Here is a 17,740-nt window from a genome sequence, read left to right on the forward strand (position 1 = left end):
CGATATAATATCTGTTATTTAGACATAATAATGGGACATTCTGCATTAAGCCACATTAAGCATTCTTATAATGGTTTTCTATGGGAGGAAAATTCTTAACGTGTAATTAAACATCTAATTTTTTGAACATATAGTATAGCCTACTTTATTATGATTTTATATCATAATGATTTATAGATGCAGGCACAATTATCCGTGAGCTTGATGAATGTTGCAGATGTTTTAGGCGCAAATAAATGCCTTAGTTTGAACTGTGCAAAATTCAGAATTAATTGAATATGCAGCAATTTGTACAAATAGAGAGTCTTTAGACATGTTGTAGCCATTAAATAAGCGCATTTAGTTTCATGTTTGTTACACTATTATAATGTTATTTTTTCCCCAATCTATGTTAATAATGAAAAGTGAACAGCATGAGTAAGATTGGATGCGCAATATATCGGGAGACATGATTTTGACCACTTCATAAGTTTTGTTTTTAGAAAACCTTTCTTTAAAGTGAATTTCGTTTTGTATAAATTGCACCTTAAGTTTAAGCAATTTTTCATTAACCAGTTGCCTGGATTTAATAGGCTAAATAAGAAGTAAATAGCAGACAATATAATCATGACATGGAGGCGCCCGCGCGGTCACTTGCATTGCACGTGAACTGGAGCGCATCTCATAACTTAACCAAAACTCAGCGTTTGTATAAAATTGTATTAATTATAATTTGTGAAACAGTTTAAATTGTAAAAATATTTCACAATATCACAGTTAAAAATATATCAGTCAAAAAATGCGCCACGAAGAAGAAAAAAACATATTTAGCCTAAGTCGCACTGGAATAAGTTGCATTTTTTTTTTAAATTTATTTCACAAAAAAAAAAAAAAAAAAAAGTTACAGACAGTTCTCCGCTACGGACGTGAGCGCTCTAAAGCGGCACTAAAGTAATGTTTTAAAACTTTCACAGAGACCTAAAACTGAAAGCACAAAGCCTGTCTTTAAATTTAATTTCGTTTTGTATTAATTGTATCTTAATTTTAATCAATGTTTCATCAACACATTTTCTGGATTTAATAAGAAGTAGCTAAATATAGGCTATTAGAAAATAGATAATCAGGACACGGAGGCGCTGGCGAACCTGAGCTCGTCTCATAAATGAACCGAAACTCAGCATAGGCCTATAAGGTAGCCTATTGCCTCACAGACCTGAGACATATAGATAGCTTAAAATGTCTAGAGAAAACAGACGGCGCTGCTTATGTAATTCGTATAAAATGTGCATTTCTCTCTGGCGCTGCGAAGATCGCGAGTCGTCAACTTCATCTGTCTAGCCGACACTGACATAAAAAAAAAAGAACTGTTTTATTAGTAAACAATTAAAATGTATCATGATATATTTAACATATTTGCCTGTTCCTTACAAAACACTGACAGTGGGGTTTTTGACTGGGTTTTTCTTTTTTTTCTTTTTTTTGAGCAGCATGCGGACAAATTTTTTCGACACACACAATATTACATAACACTCTGCGCTAATGTTTTAAAAAGATAATTTAACATATAAATAACCATTTTTAAATAGCCCACTTAAAGTGTTTATTACAAATAAATGACTAAATGCTAAAAATTAATACATTTTAATGAACAAACATATGCGTTGCATTTACAATTGCCACTTCCCGCGGCCCTGGTTGTGGGACAACATAGATCCTTATACATTTAACCCATTGGTACTATTCTGTTCAACAGTTGTTTTGTGGCAAAAATGGACATTCCTTGTATTATTTTATTCTATGTTTTGGTACTTTTCGGTGCATTTCGGAATATGGACGAAACTTGTGCTGTTGAACTTATTTAGCAACTTAAAAACACGCTAACAACACCAAAAAAATGAACCAATATATTTCTAAGAATGCAAATAGATGTTTGAGGTTTCAAAATGAAACTGTTGGCTATAGCAAAACATTACAGATTAAGTGCAATCAAACACTAGATAAACAATGGTTTGCTCTTGATGTCAAGTGTAACAATTATCGTCAGGCCTCTTGCGCCCTCTGTTGGCATTTGTTATAATAATATACATAAGTTCATTGTTTATATATTTCTTCATGTATTTTAATAGTGTTGTTAAATAAAACAATAAAATTAATTACTTTTAATACTTTATTTGAACCAATTATATCGCCTCATTTGTAATGTATTTAAGTCATACTAAAGGCTATTGTTCACTTCAGATCTATCTTTCTGACCAAAAAAATATAAATAAAATAGTCGACACTGACAGCCCTAGTTTTGAACATTTGAACATGAACCTACATTGTTTTACATTTTGTGACTAAAAGACTATTTCCCTGTCTTATATTTTTTCATTGGTTTCAATTTTGGTTTCAATAAATTCTTCATAAATGTAGGACCAGATTTAGCAGACAAAATTCAGGACTGTGAAGTAAAAAATGAAGTTGTTGCAGATCTTTTGGACAGAAACCTTAATTCTATTTTCCTTAAAGCAGTTAAAGAAAAAGAGGTTCTACAGATTGTAAAAAAATGTAAAAGTAAAGCCTCAGTGGATTGGAATGGTATTGATATGGTATTGGTAAAAAAAGTTATTACGGAGATAGTAGAACCATTAACAAACATATGTAACTTGTCTTTTCAAACCGGTAAATTTCCAAATAAAATGAAAATAGCAAAGGTAATACCACTATATAAGAGTGGAGACAGACATTACTATACAAATTACAGGCCGGTTTCATTACTCTCCCAGTTTTCTAAAATCCTTGAAAAGCTTTTTGCAGAAAGAATGGATAATTTTATTGAAAAATATAAACTTTTAGTTGACAGTCAATATGGATTCAGAACAAATAGATCAACATCCTTAGCGTTAATGGAATTAATTGAGGAAATTACAAATAGTATAGATAACAAAAAATATGCAGTAGGAATTTTTATAGATTTAAAGAAAGCATTTGATACGATCAATCATGATATTATGATCAGTAAACTGGAAAAGTATGGCATTAGAGGAGTAGGATTAAACTGGGTGAGTAGCTATTTACGAAACAGGCAACAATTTGTGGAAATTGGTGAACATAAATCAACTTGTATGAATATAACTTGTGGAGTGCCACAGGGGTCAGTTCTTGGTCCAAAGCTTTTTATTTTATATATAAATGATGTATGCAGAGTTTCTAATATGTTAAATTTTATTTTATTTGCAGATGATACCAGTATTTTCTGTTCTGGTGACAATGTACAACAGCTTTTGGAGATAATCACATCAGAAATGAAAAAATTAAAACAGTGGTTTGATGTGAATAAATTGTCATTAAATTTAAGTAAAACAAAGATAATGTTATTTGGGAAACACAAAAAAAATCCTGATATAAAATTGGAAATAGACAACGTTTGTATTGAAAGAGTTTATGAAAATAAATTTCTTGGTGTGATTATTGACCACAAAATCTGTTGGAAACCTCAGATAAATTATGTCAAAGCAAAAGTAGCTAAATCTATATTAATACTTGTGAAATCAAGGCATATTTTAGATCATAAATCTTTACATACACTCTATAATACTCTCATTTTACCGTATTTAAGTTACTGTGTGGAGATATGGGGTAATACCTACAAAACCAACCTACAGCCATTATGCACATTACAAAAAAAAGCTATAAGAATTATTAATAATACAGGACACCTGGAACATACCAATCTATTGTTTTTTAAATCACATATATTAAAGTTCATTGATTTGGTTAAATTTAAGACTGCTCAAATTTTGTACAAAGCAAGAAATAATTTACTTCCAGGAAATATGCAAAAAATGTTTATGAATAGGCAGGGTGGGTATAACTTAAGAGGGGAATATAATTTCAAAAAATTCAAAGTCAGAACAAATATGAAAAGCATGTGCATAACGGTATGTGGTGTGAGTTTGTGGAATGGTTTGGAGTTGGAGCTAAAAAACAGTACAAATATATATAAGTTTAAAATATTGTATAGAAACATGCTTATAAAAGGATACAGGGATGAAGACAGGTTATGTTGGGCGGGGATATTATACAGACTGTAAAGGTACAGGTGATTATAATGTGCTGGGCTTCACAGTAAATTATTATGTTTGGCTGTTGTGTTTCTGTTTTCATTGTTTTTTGGGGTGTTTGGTTTAGGTTTGTAAAGAAATGGTGTAAATAAGTGTTTAAGTAATTATGAGCATTGAAATTAGGGGTGGGAAGTAATAAGCTTTGGCTTCCTCCTGCTCCTTTTCGAACACATTAGTTATTTATTCAAATATTGTGGATAAATACTTTGTTTGTTTTGTTTTGTTGCTTTGTTTACAACTTATATATGTTATATTGTATTTTCTTTGTCTATTTGTAATATGTTCGAAACAAAATATAAATAAATGAATGAATGAATTGTTGATTTCTTGAAAATAATAGGCTATTAAAATACTTTCTTGTCACCTTCTCCTGTAAACAATATCGTGAATAGTTTCATATTGTGTATTCGCCCATTATGGTCAACTGTGTTAATTAAAATTATTACCACCTTCAAAAGTAAAAACTCAGAATGACACATTCCAGAATATTATGTTTATAGATAATGAATTTATCTGTTCAACTTTAAAGTTGTTGTTAATAATTGTGCAAAAAATTGTGACTTTGATGGTGTATAATTTGCATAGTCCTCATATCCAATAGAAAGTGAGTGAATTATTAAAAAAAATAAAAATAAATACTATGCCCGTAAACCATTCAGAGATGACATTAATGAGATACACAACTTTGTATACAATACAAAATTTGTATCAAAGATATTTTCAATGTCATCAGAACACAAGAAAAGAATGATTGATTAGAAAGATAACAAAGGAAAGATAAGAAAAGCTAGGGGGAAAATAGATATTCATTTATAGTGATATGAGTTGGAGTCACACGTTGGTGTCACGCGTCTGTGATGAGACGTGCTTTGGTGCAACGTTGGAGTCACACGTTGGTGTCACGCGTCTGTGATGAGACGTGCTGTGGTGCGACGTTGGTGTCACGCGTCTGTGATGCGGCGTACCCCTTCGGTCACGTAAAAGTACACGACTGTCGACTTCGGTAAGTTATCCGTGGCATTATCCACTCGCCATAGAGCAGAGGATCTGTAGACACTGTGACCTACAGCACATCGAGGATGAGTGAGAGTGAGACTGTGTGTGTGTGTGTGTGATCTACAGCACATCGAGGATGAGGAACACTTTCTGCTCTTCTGCTCTAAATACTCCAGTATAAGAGAAGCCTTTCTGCCCAGATCTGAAACCTTGATTCCATCGTTCTTTGAACTGAGCAGGGGCATAATTTGTGGGGGGGGGTTGGGGGGAGATAACCCCCCCAATATTTAAATCTATGCATTACAACCCCCCCGATATTTATACCATGATCACATGAAAAGGAGGCATTGCCAAACTTCCACCCCCCCAATGTTCAAACCAAATCTACGCCCTTGGAACTGAGTGACACTGAGAAAATGTCCTTCTTACTGGGAGAAGATGATAGTACAGCTGCACTAGCGGCTAAATGTGTGTTAGCTATTCACAACGCCAGAGTCAGCTAATTCTCTAGAGAGACCCACTGTACTTATTCATTTATTAGGATAAATTGTGTTTATTTATCTATTTATTTATATTTACTACGCTACATATGACATGATCTATACATATATGTTTTGTTTGTTTGTTTTATTATTTATATATAATATGTTGATGCTTTGGCAACATTGTGTTACACAGTCATGCTAATAAAGCTCATTTGAATTGAACTGAACTGAATTGAATTGAATTGAGAGAGAGAGAGAGAGAGAGGGGGAGAGAGAGAGAGAGAGAGAGAGAGAGAGAGAGATTGATTTTTAAAAAAACAATTTTATTCCATACAATCAATTCCAAAAACAATCATACACTATACAACTCAATTAAAAAATAGAGAAAAAGATAGATCCCCTTCCATCACAGCACAGAAAATATTTTTATAACACCACTGCATTTCAAACGCTGTCATATCATTCATTAATTTATAATACTTACAGTCAACAACAATTCTTGATTTAACATAGGCTTTAAATAGACACATAATCTCTTGGCCAAGTCTATTCTCTATTCTATTTTTCCGGCTTATATAAATTGCAAGCTTTGCTTGACCAATCACATAGTTAATCAGCTGCCATTTTACTCTTTGCTTTTGACTATATCCTGCCCCCAAAATAAAAGCATTATGTGTGAACTTCTCTCCAAATTTCAAAAACACTTGACTCAATAAAACAAAAAGTGATTTAAGTCTTACACATTCCAAAAAACAATGAAACACTGTTTCCCTTAGACCACAAAACACACACTTATCATTAACACTGGGATTAATAACAGAAATAAATGCATTAACTGCCACAGAACCGTGTAGAATTCTCCATTGCAAATCTCCAGATTTCTTAATCAATGGTGGTTTATAAAACACTCTCCAAAATGGTTTAGTTTTTTCACCCATCCCAAGTTTTTCCTTCCAGACTGTATCAACTCGCCCATTTAAAGCAACTCTATTAAAAACTTTTACACAACACTGATAAAGAACTTTGCCCTCCACCATGTCCAAATCCAAGTCTTTCAGCCCGTGAAGGTCTAGCAAAGGACCTGTCATATCCTTCAAATCCGGAGTAATTCTAGTTTTCGGAACAGGATCGTCTTTATCAGGAACCTCCAAACCCTTCCCAAAATCCTTAAGTAGTGCGATTTCCACATCTGTGAGCTTCTTCCTCCACTTTTCTACTATTGTTCCTGTGTGGCGAATTGACCTTTGCCCCAGCATCAGGGCTACTGCTGTAACGTCACTTAAATCAGGGCCAGCCACACTGACAATTTTCCTCAGCTTCACAGTTCCAGAGGCACACAACTGCTGAGTGAGGCCTGGTACCTCATCCGTTACATCTAGACGAGCCCCTTTTACTAGGGGCTCCTCCAACAGCCAAAATAAAGAGTCTGAATTGTTCATTCTCTTGAGAGTGAAAAGTCCCCACATTTTAAAAAGTCCACAATAAAAAGGAGATATGTCATTCAGGTTCAACTTCCTGTAATCCATAAAAAAGAGGCCAACATCAAGTCCAAGTCCCTCCACCCTTTGAAGGATGACCTTGGTCAAGTTCCTCCACACCAGATCGTCAGGGCCTGTTAAAAATCTCTGAATGAATTGTAAACGAAATGCTGCCATTCTGCTTGGCAAATGGACCAAACCTTGTCCACCTTCATCTTTAGGAAGAAACAATACACTTTGTGGAATCCAGTGCAATCGATCCCAAAAAAAATCCACAAAAATTCTTTGCAGCTGAGATAATAACCCTATGGGTGGATCCACACAAAACAGTTTATGCCAGAGTATCGAAGCTACCAAATTGTTCACTATTAACACTCTTCCCCTAAAAGATAATTGTGAATGAATCCAGTTCCATTTAGCCAGTCTACCTACCATCTTCTCTACTACCCCATCCCAATTCTTTTGTTGTATAATTGCATCCCCAAGATAAACTCCCAAATATTTGAGACCTCCCTTTTTCCAGGTTATTCTATCAGGTAAAACTGGCAGGCCCTGCTCCCATTTTCCTATGGCCAATGCCCCGCTCTTTTCCCAGTTTACTTTAGCAGCTGAGATAACACCAAAATCTCTTATAATACCCTCCATATGGTTAATATCTCGCTGCCCATTAACCATGATTATGACATCATCAGCATAAGCTGAAACTTGAACTATATTACCATTGTGCAAAGAAAAACCTTCAATTTTTGATCGTAATTTATTCAACAGAGGCTCAATAGCCAAAGAATATAACATTCCCGATATTGCACAACCCTGTCTAATGCCCCTAAAAACCTTAAAAGGGGCACTCAAACCACCATTGATTTTCAAAACACTTTCAATGTCCTGGTACATAACTTTGATCATATTAATAAACTCCAATCCAAAATTAAAAGCATTTAAAGTTTTCCAAAGATATCTGTGCTCGACTCTGTCAAATGCCTTTTCTTGATCGATAGAAACAAGTCCCAAATCAACACTAGAAAGATTGCAAATATTTAAAATATCCCGTATAAGGCAAACATTATCAAAAATAGAGCGTCCGGGAATACAATAAGTCTGGTCAATATGGATGACTTCCCCCATCACCTTTTTCAGCCTATTAGCCAGGGCTTTAGAGAATATTTTCAGGTCAGAGCATAGCAAACTCATTGGTCTCCAGTTCTTTATATCTTGTAGATTACCTTTTTTAGGTAACAAGGTAATCACAGCTCTTCTGCAGCTTAAGGGCAACAACCCCTCAGTTAAGCTCTCATTGAGAACACCCAACAGGTCATTACCCAAAACTGCCCAGAACTCTCTGTAAAACTCCACAGGGAGCCCATCCATGCCAGGGGCTTTACCCCCCTCCATCGCTTTCAGAGCAGTGAACAGTTCCTGCTCACACAACGGCAGCTTCAGCTCCGCTTTTGAGCTCTCTGAAACACGGGGTAGACCTTCGTAGAAGTGAGCAGACAAATCATCATCGTCAACATACTCACTGCTGTACAGCCCAGTATAGAACCGTACGGCCCTCTTTCTTATCTCAGAGGGTTCTGTTAGCTCACGCCCATCTTCAGAGCACAAACAGTGAATGCATCGGCTCTGACCATTCTTTCTCTCAAGACTGAAAAAGAACTTAGATGGGGCATCCATTTGTGAAAGGTTTAAAAAGCGAGATCGAACCAATGCTCCTTGCGCCCTAACTCCCAATAGGTTTAAAAGAAAAGTTTTTTTGGATTTAAGAGTCTCCAAATACCTTTGCTCTTTGGTAGCATCAGCCAAATCCTGCAATTCAACTATTTCAGTTTCTAACTTTTTCATAGATCGTGTTATATCCCTGGTAACATTGAAAGTGTATTGTTTACAAAGCATCATTATTTTAACCTTCCCAATATCCCACCACTGACGCAGATCTTCAAACTCATTTTTTCTCGTCTTAAAATTGTCCCAAAAAAAGCAAAAAACATCTCTAAAATTCTTATCATTCAGCAAAGACGTGTTGAAATGCCAATATGCACTTCTGGCCTTTATATTTGCTATAAATACTTGACATGTAACTAAACAGTGATCAGTGAAAAACCTACTGGAGCAATTACACATTTTTTAACAATATTAAGATGATGCTTATAACAATAAAACCTATCAATTCCAGCTAGGGATATAACACTTCCCCTTGCATGTGCCCATGTATATTGTCTGACATCATTATTAACCCCCCGCCATACATCACATAAACTGTGAGTCTCAACTAACTCGCGTATAACACGAGCTGAAGCAGCATTTGGTTCTACGTGATTCCGATCCAGTACATAATTTTCTGTGCAGTTAAAATCTCCCCCCAAAAACAAATAATCATCAGAAATATAATCCAGCAAAATACTCTTAACATCATTAAAAAAATTAACTCTTTCAGCCCCAATAGTTGGAGCGTATATATTCAAAAAAACAAAATTGAATCTTTCAAATTTTGCTTTTAATAGCATGAGTCTACCTGGTATTACATGTTTCAATTCGTATGAAATAGGCAGGAATTTTTTGGCAAAAAGTACAGCCACCCCTCCTCTGACTGAACTCATATGAGAAAGCACTACTTCCCCATCCCACTCCTTTTTCCAATCGATTTCATTTAAACTATCACTGTGTGTTTCTTGAACCATCATAACATCCAAGCTCTTTTGTCTGATTAACTCAAAAAGTACTGCTCTTTTCTTTATATCTCTTGCACCATTCAAATTCAGAGTACCTATCCTTATCGTACTCATTAAATAGTGTGTTACCAAGAGATACAAAGTAAACAATAACTTAAAATAACAAAATGACTTATGTAGTTTCAAAACCATCCTCATTTTTTTGTTTTAGTTTCAACTTAGACACAAATTTCTTCAACCTGAACATTTCTTGAACAGTGAAATGCTCCTCACTGTCACCCCTCATTGTCATTGCAACTGAATCTATGAATAGTTTACGATCAGGGAAATACTCCTCAACCTGGACGTTTTTCATATTCTTTGTTTTCTGAAGGAATAATCTTATTTTTCCAAATGTGTATTCACCTTGATGATCGTACTGTCCATTTCTGCTAGCTGTTGCCTCAATATCAGACTCAACTGAGCTGCATTCAGTATCATCATTTCTATTAGCTGAGTCTACAGTCACCTGACCAGTGCTCTTATTCTTTAGGCTTTTCTTTACTCGTTTCCTTTTAGTAGAGGGAGTTTTAAAAAGTTCTTCATCCCTCAGCATCTCAGTGTCCAGACTTTCTTGAGCCTCAATAATTTCTGCAACAGCAGATACATTCTCCTCATCAGTTTTATTCTCTACATTATCTGCACCTATCGTTGTGCCATGAACGTGATCCCCTACACTCTCCACAGCTTCCTCAACCTCAACAGTCTCACTTCTCCTACTTTCCACATGCATGTCTTCCTCAGCAGAAGCAGCGCTGGTCCCAGCAGAAGCAGCACTGGTCCCAGCAGAAGCAGCAATGGTGCCAGCAGAAGCAGTGCTGGTCCCAGCAGAAGCAGCAATGGTGCCAGCAGAAGCAGCAATGGTGCCAGCAGAAGCAGCGCTGGGCCCAGCAGAAGCAGCACTGGGCCCAGCAGAAGCAGCACTGGTCCCAGCAGAAGCAGCACTGGTCCCAGCAGAAGCAGCGCTGGTGCCAGCAGAAGCAGCGCTGGTCCCAGCAGAAGCAGCACTGGTCCCAGCAGAAGCAGCGCTGGTGCCAGCAGAAGCAGCACTGGTCCCAGCAGAAGCAGCAATGGTGCCAGCAGAAGCAGCAATGGTGCCAGCAGAAGCAGCGCTGGGCCCAGCAGAAGCAGCACTGGGCCCAGCAGAAGCAGTGCTGGTCCCAGCAGAAGCAGCAATGGTGCCAGCAGAAGCAGCAATGGTGCCAGCAGAAGCAGCGCTGGTCCCAGCAGAAGCAGCACTGGTCCCAGCAGAAGCAGCGCTGGTCCCAGCAGAAGCAGCACTGGTGCCAGCAAAAGCAGCACTGGTCCCAGCAGAAGCAGCGCTGGTCCCAGCAGAAGCAGCGCTGGTCCCAGCAGAAGCAGCACTGGTGCCAGCAAAAGCAGCGCTGGTCCCAGCAGAAGCAGCACTGGTGCCAGCAGAAGCAGCGCTGGTCCCAGCAGAAGCAGCACTGGTCCCAGCAGAAGCAGCACTGGTCCCAGCAGAAGCAGCGCTGGTCCCAGCAGAAGCAGCACTGGTGCCAGCAGAAGCAGCACTGGTCCCAGCTTCAACAATCTCACCCATCCTCTCATTATCTACAGTTTTCTTTAGTGTCTTTTCCACATCGGAAACATTTCATAATATCAGAGGTAACAAAAACCACATAATCAAAACCATCAACCTTAAATTTGAAAGCCACATTCAATTCGTCTGCATCTTTATTCAAAACCATATAAACCTGACGTCTGAAACAAACAACATGCTTAAGTAGCGGTGATTTACAACCAAACGGGATCTTTTTCATTTGGGACACTACTTTACCATGCCTTGAAAGCTCTGCTATCAAGAGTTCATCTTTAATGAACGGGGGAACATTAGACAGAATAACTCTTTTTGCCGGTTGAAGCAGCGGCATTACGGGAGTAAAGGTATCCTGTATAACAACGCCATTCTGAACAACACTATTAACTTTTTCAATAGTGTCTAGAAAGACAACAACAGCACTGTTCATGCGAGAAGCAGATAATATGCTATCGCAACCAACAACTTCTCCTACAGCCAAAACACATTGTTCCACCGAAACATTACTCACAGGCGCGAGCTTGATACCGTGTCTTCGCGACAACCGGTCCAAACTCACGCGTTCTGAGGACGCCATTGCCACCCAGCAAACGCCGGATAGCGGCGAAATTCGTCCCACCTAAAACCTACCAAGCCTATATTAACACTCGCAAAAACACACTTAACAAAAACTTTAAACAAAAACAGTAAGAAAGTTAAGAGAAAGAGAGGAAAAAACTCACTCACACCAGCAGTACTCTCACAGCAAACTCCGCCCACTCACTCACAGCATCCGCTCAGAGAGAGAGAGAGAGAGAGAGAGTTTAAGAGGAGTGCGGCAGGGCTGTAGCCTGAGTCCAACGCTGTTCAACATCTACATTAATGAACTAGCGGTGCAGCTGGAGCAGTCTACGGGCCCTGGACTCACTCTACAGGACAGCAGCATCAAGCTCTTGCTGTACGCAGACGACCTGGTGCTGCTGTCACCCACTGCACAGGGACTACAGCAGCACCTGGACCTGCTGGAGAACTACTGCCAGAACTGGGCCCTGGCAGTCAACCTCACCAAGACCAACATTATGGTCTTTCAGAAGAAGCCCAGATGTCAGGAACACAGATACAAGTTCAGTCTAGGCAGCACCGCCCTAGAGCACTCGATCGGGGAGTTTCAGTGTGGCAGTGAATGCTCTCAGAGATAAAGCTCGGAGAGCTCTATATGCAATCAAGAAAAAATTCCAAAACATTGAATTACCGATTCCAATTTGGTGTAAAATCTTCGATAGTGTGATTCAGCCCATTGCGCTGTATGGAAGTGAGGTTTGGGGTCCACTCAGTGATCAAAGCTACACTAGATGGGACAGGCATCCAACAGAAGCCCTACACACTGAATTCTGCAAAATGATTCTAAAACTACAAAGGAAAACACCCAATAATGCATGCAGGGCAGAATTAGGCTGATTCCCATTGATTATCAATATGCAAAAAAGATCCCTCAAATTCTGGATGCATCTAAAATCAAGTCCCACAGAATCATTACATTTTAAAGCTCTACAAACCCAAGAACTGAACCCCGAAAAGAGTCCCCTCAGTCAGCTGGTTCTGAGACTCACTAACCAGACTAACCCTACTAACACTAACAAGTCTCAGACCAGCACTGCTTCTCACACACACATCAGGACAAACCAAATTATCAAACAGTCTAAAAATACATATCTGGAACATTGGGACCAGGAAACTAAAACACAAAGTAAATTACAATTCTATCGAAATCTGAAATCAAATTATGAACTGGAAGAATATCTCCAGAGTGTGAGAGACACAAAGCAGAGACGGATCCTGAGCAAGTACAGGCTGAGTGAACACAGTCTCGCCATCGAGACGGGCAGACACAGGAAGAGCTGGTTACCCCGAGAGCAGAGGGTGTGTGTTCACTGTAGCACAGGAGAGATCGAGACAGAGACGCACTTCCTCCTTCACTGTCACAAATACAGTTCAGTCAGAGAACTCTACTTCAGCAAACTCACTAATGTAATACAGAACTTTACAGCCATGACTGAAGTAGATCAGATGAAGATCCTGCTAGGAAAGGGCCAGACAGCAGCACTCGCTGCCAGATACGTGTGTGTGTGCCACAGCCTGAGAGACAGCAGGTGAATGTGTGTGTGATGTGTGTATCTGACCTCAGTGTGTTTCCCTACTGTCCACCACAGTGACCTTCAGTGATATGTGTGTGTGTATATGTTAAAACCAGAGGCGGCCTTACCTATGTTTCACCCGTTTCAATTGAAACGGGCCCCGCCCTCCAAGGGGGCCCCCAACAGAACAGGAAAATCCCATTCATTTTCTCCCTAGGATATTTATTTTCAGACATAATGTCTAAAGTGGTCTCCAACACGTCACTCGCGAGAGTAGCTCGTGGCCTGATTGGAGGTAGCTCGCCAAGGGCCGTTCACATATCGCGTCTTTTGCGCGCTCAAGTTCGTTATTTCAAATAATTGAAGCGACGCGCTCATTTTTTCCAGGCGCAACGAGTCAATATGAAGGATGGGGGTGCACCCAAACTACGGGTGTTTTTTTATTCTCCGTAAATAAATCTTCTAGCAGAGCTACAGCAAGCGTTTATCGGTAGTGGAAATCCATTAGATATTAAAACTTCTCTGTCGTTGTGGAGAGCGCATGGTAGACTATAGCAACGACAGACGCCACGGGAAAATCGGACCGAATTTTACTATTAATAATAAAAGATAAGCTAATGTGCATTGTAAATGTCAGTATTTTGTCTTTTTTGAATCATTCTTTTTATAAAAATGATTTAAAGGCTGAAATATGCGAGGTTTATCTTTTTATAAAAACTTTTTTGTCAAAACTTTATTTGAACTTGTACATGTTAGTAGATAACATGTTGCAAGACACTCCTTTCAAATTTGGCCATCATTTTTAATGTTACTATTTTAATGTTTATGTAAACAAAAAGTGCATATTGATGGTAAGTTTATTTGTTATTTGCTGGTTTTCGACATAAAACTTGGTGAATTGATTTTATTGTGTATAGTATTAGTACTTTTTGAACAGGATTATGTGATAACCATGCTCATTTTGGTCACTATAATCATGAAATTACATTTTCATACCATTTCATCTCTAGTTATGATGCACTATAAAATCAACAATAATTATGTGTTTTTACAGTATAATATTTTTTTTTATGTCAATTAAGGGTGACATATATAGGCCTGGCTACAATAACTCGTTTAGGTCTAAAACAGTTAGCATAGTTGTTAATATGAGAGTTATGAGACATTATTTAAGAGATTTAATTATTGCATATAGCTCTCGGCCACTTTCATTTTTAAAAAGTAGCTAAAAAAGGTTGGAAACCCCTAAACCATCCAAGTTAGATTGACCACGAGCTACGAGGTTGTGAAACGAAAGTTTCTGCTCCTATAAAAGCCACAAAGTATAAAAATCAACCTTGTTATTTGCGATCTTCTGGAGAAATACTACACTAACCATAATTCTAAGCAAAACACTGACGTCTCTGATTGGTCGAACTTGAGTCGCGCCGCGGTTACCATGGCGACGTTTACCGCCCCCGCGAACGGTGATCTGAAGTAAATAAATACCGGTAGTTTATGTGTTTATACTTTGCCTTTTTTCCGTAAGGTTAAAACGTTGTTTTTTTTTGAGTAGGGAAATAATTTGAATAGGAAATGAAACGTACATATGCCAGTGGTGCCTGTTCATGAAGCTGAAAGTGCGCGTAATAAAATAATGATGCAAACCAACAAGAATCCTTGCTTTTTCTGCTCATGTTTACATTTTATGTGGGCAGGGCCCCATATTAGTTATTGAAACGGGCCCCCAGATGCTTAAGGCCGCCCCTGGTTAAAACACTGTGGTGTAAAATGTTCTGTGGTGTAAAATGTTCAAATGATATTATAATTTGTTACACTGTTAATTTGTACAATTAATTTAAGTTGTACATTTAGATTTAAGTTATATTATAATATTGTATTATTTTGTACTTTATAATTTTATACTTTATAATTATTCTATGTGTTCCAAGCTTTGGCAATATTGTAACATGTACAGTCATGCCAATAAAGCAATTTTGAATTGAATTGAATTGAGAGAGAGAGAGAGAGAGAGAGAGAGAGAGAGAGAGAGAGAGAGAGAGAGAGAGAGAGAGAGAGAGAGAGAGAGAAGGTGAATGTGTGTGTGTGTCTGACCTCAGTGTGTTTCCCTACTGTCCATGTAGCACTCCTGTCCTGTAAGCACGTTTATCAATAAACAGTCAGACGAGATGCTTCATATCCAGAGTTTTTACTTAGAATGAATTGTGGCAATAAATGAACAATTATTACACTCAACAATGCATGAGCTCTCTTATTTATATAATTTGATACACAAGTGCATGAGCTCGTATGTACTTCCCCTTTAAATCAACGCATCCCAAGTTCACCGTGAATAAATGAGTGCACTTAGAGTAGTGCGCATCCCACCCTAAAACAGCGACACTCTCTATATTCACAAGCCCCAATCTCACATAAAACACACGTGACAACACAGATCATACATCGACCTTTAACTAAACAGGGCAATTTATATAAATTCAACCGTATACATTTAATCACCCTACCGTTACATACACACATGAACGATTTGCGCGCGAACCGCGTTCTCCCCAGCGGACAACTCTAGCGTTTTACATCGCCCCGTATGGCACTTCACCCAATAATACAACACAATACCTAGCAAAAATACATTTAGTAACACTAATATTCACATGTGTGCAAATGTACGCTTCATATACCTGTAAGGGAGCACGTTTATCAATAAACAGTCAGACGAGATGCTTCATACCCAGAGTTTTTACTTAAAATGAAGCGTCTCGCGAGAACTCCCCAACTATTAGTAAACGCACGCGCACACACACGACCAATCAGATACACTCATCCCAAACATATCATCACTACATTTTTAACCTCATACGAAATCACTAAACATATGAATTAATGCAAAACATAACATTTCAACGTCCTTAACAACATTAATATTTTATAATTATTTAAACTGATTACTGGATTAAACCTCAGGTGAACACATACAGTAAATCTTGTTCACATTTTACTCAGCATATTACATCCACCACAGTGACCCTCAGTGATATGTGTGATATGTGTGTGTGTGTGTGTATATGTTAAAACACTGTGGTATAAAATGTTCACAGATATTATAATTTGTATATATGTTAAAACACTGTGGTGTAAAATGTTCACAGATATTATAATTTGTTACACTGTTAATTTATACAATTAATTTAAGTAGTACATTTAGATTTAAGTTATATTATAATAGTTTATTATTTTGATGTCTTTATAATTATTATTCTATGCGTTCCCAGCTTTGGCAATATTGTAATATGTACAGTCATGCCAATAAAGCAATTTTTAATTGAATTGAAAGAGAGAGGGAGAGAGAGAGAGAGAGAGAGAGAGAGAGAGAGAGAGAGAGAGAGAGAGAGAGAGAGAGAGAGAGAGAGAGAGATTCATCATATATTCATGTTGTTTCAATCCTGTTGTAATAATGACTGTCGAAAAAAAATAAACATAATGAGCATTTATTTTTATTTTTTTCTGATTTAAAATTATAATTGCAATATTTTTTAACAATTCAGATGTAGTCTCACATATAAAGGTGTTTAAGGACAATATGTACTATATTCTTTTTACATAAACCACATTACAGTTTTTAAACTTGTAGAAAATAATATAAAAGTTTTCTAAAACTATATGAAACAAACACGAATACTGCGTACATTTATAAACACTTGATGCATGTTTTGTTTTTACATGTTTTTGTTGGTAACACTATTTTACAGTGTCATTGTTACACATTACATGTATTTACTATAGTAATAACTATAAATGAACCCTAACCCTATAGTACGTACATGTGCTTAATATTACTCAGTACTTAAATATATAATTACACATTAAAATAAAGTGTTTTTTACTTTGACTGATTATTTGTCCCAGACTCATTTACTTTCCTGTTCAACAGTTCTTCTGTATTAGATTCAGTCCAAACTCTCTTTTGATGAAGATTCATAAAGTGATTCAGTCAAAACTGGACATTAAAAAGCAAACGTGTAAAAACAGTGAAACTCAGGGTGACAAACGTTTATCATGAATGAAAATAACAGTCAAAGATCAACAACTGAAGAAACATGTTCAGACTGAAACAGGAACAAGCGTTTATTGACCATAAACTACAATAACATGATTAAACTGTAATAAAACATGTGAATTAACAGTGAAATACTGGAGGTGACAGTAGATTAATGTTCATTTTACAGTCTATGATTATATAGATGATGTGTTATTCACCTCACATTATTGATTATAATAATCCTGTGAGATCCAGCAGTTTTAATCAGATCATCTGAAGG

At 37.3% G+C, this 17,740-nt stretch overlaps 3 protein-coding genes across 6 annotated transcripts in view; 1 reads left to right on the plus strand and 2 right to left on the minus strand.

Annotated features, from left to right (window-relative positions):
- The window catches only part of LOC311079737 (uncharacterized protein), a 183,357-nt gene extending 167,215 nt beyond the window's left edge, over positions 1-16,142 (minus strand). The window contains exon 1 of the mRNA XM_084109395.1: positions 16,103-16,142. The gene's annotated coding sequence lies outside the window, so the exon portion shown is untranslated. The remainder of the gene's footprint in view (positions 1-16,102) is intronic.
- LOC311079770 (uncharacterized protein) overlaps positions 1-17,740 on the plus strand; it is a 186,253-nt gene that overhangs the window by 16,461 nt on the left and 152,052 nt on the right. The gene's annotated exons all lie outside the window — the stretch shown is intronic.
- The window catches only part of LOC311079600 (NACHT, LRR and PYD domains-containing protein 12-like), a 137,040-nt gene continuing 136,821 nt past the window's right edge, over positions 17,522-17,740 (minus strand). The window contains exon 14 of the mRNA XM_084109175.1: positions 17,522-17,740. This exon is cut by the window's right edge and continues 766 nt beyond it. The gene's annotated coding sequence lies outside the window, so the exon portion shown is untranslated.

This window comes from Abramis brama, assembly GCF_963993115.1.
Source record: "Abramis brama genome assembly, chromosome: 1".
Taxonomy (NCBI): Eukaryota; Metazoa; Chordata; class Actinopteri; order Cypriniformes; family Leuciscidae; genus Abramis; species Abramis brama.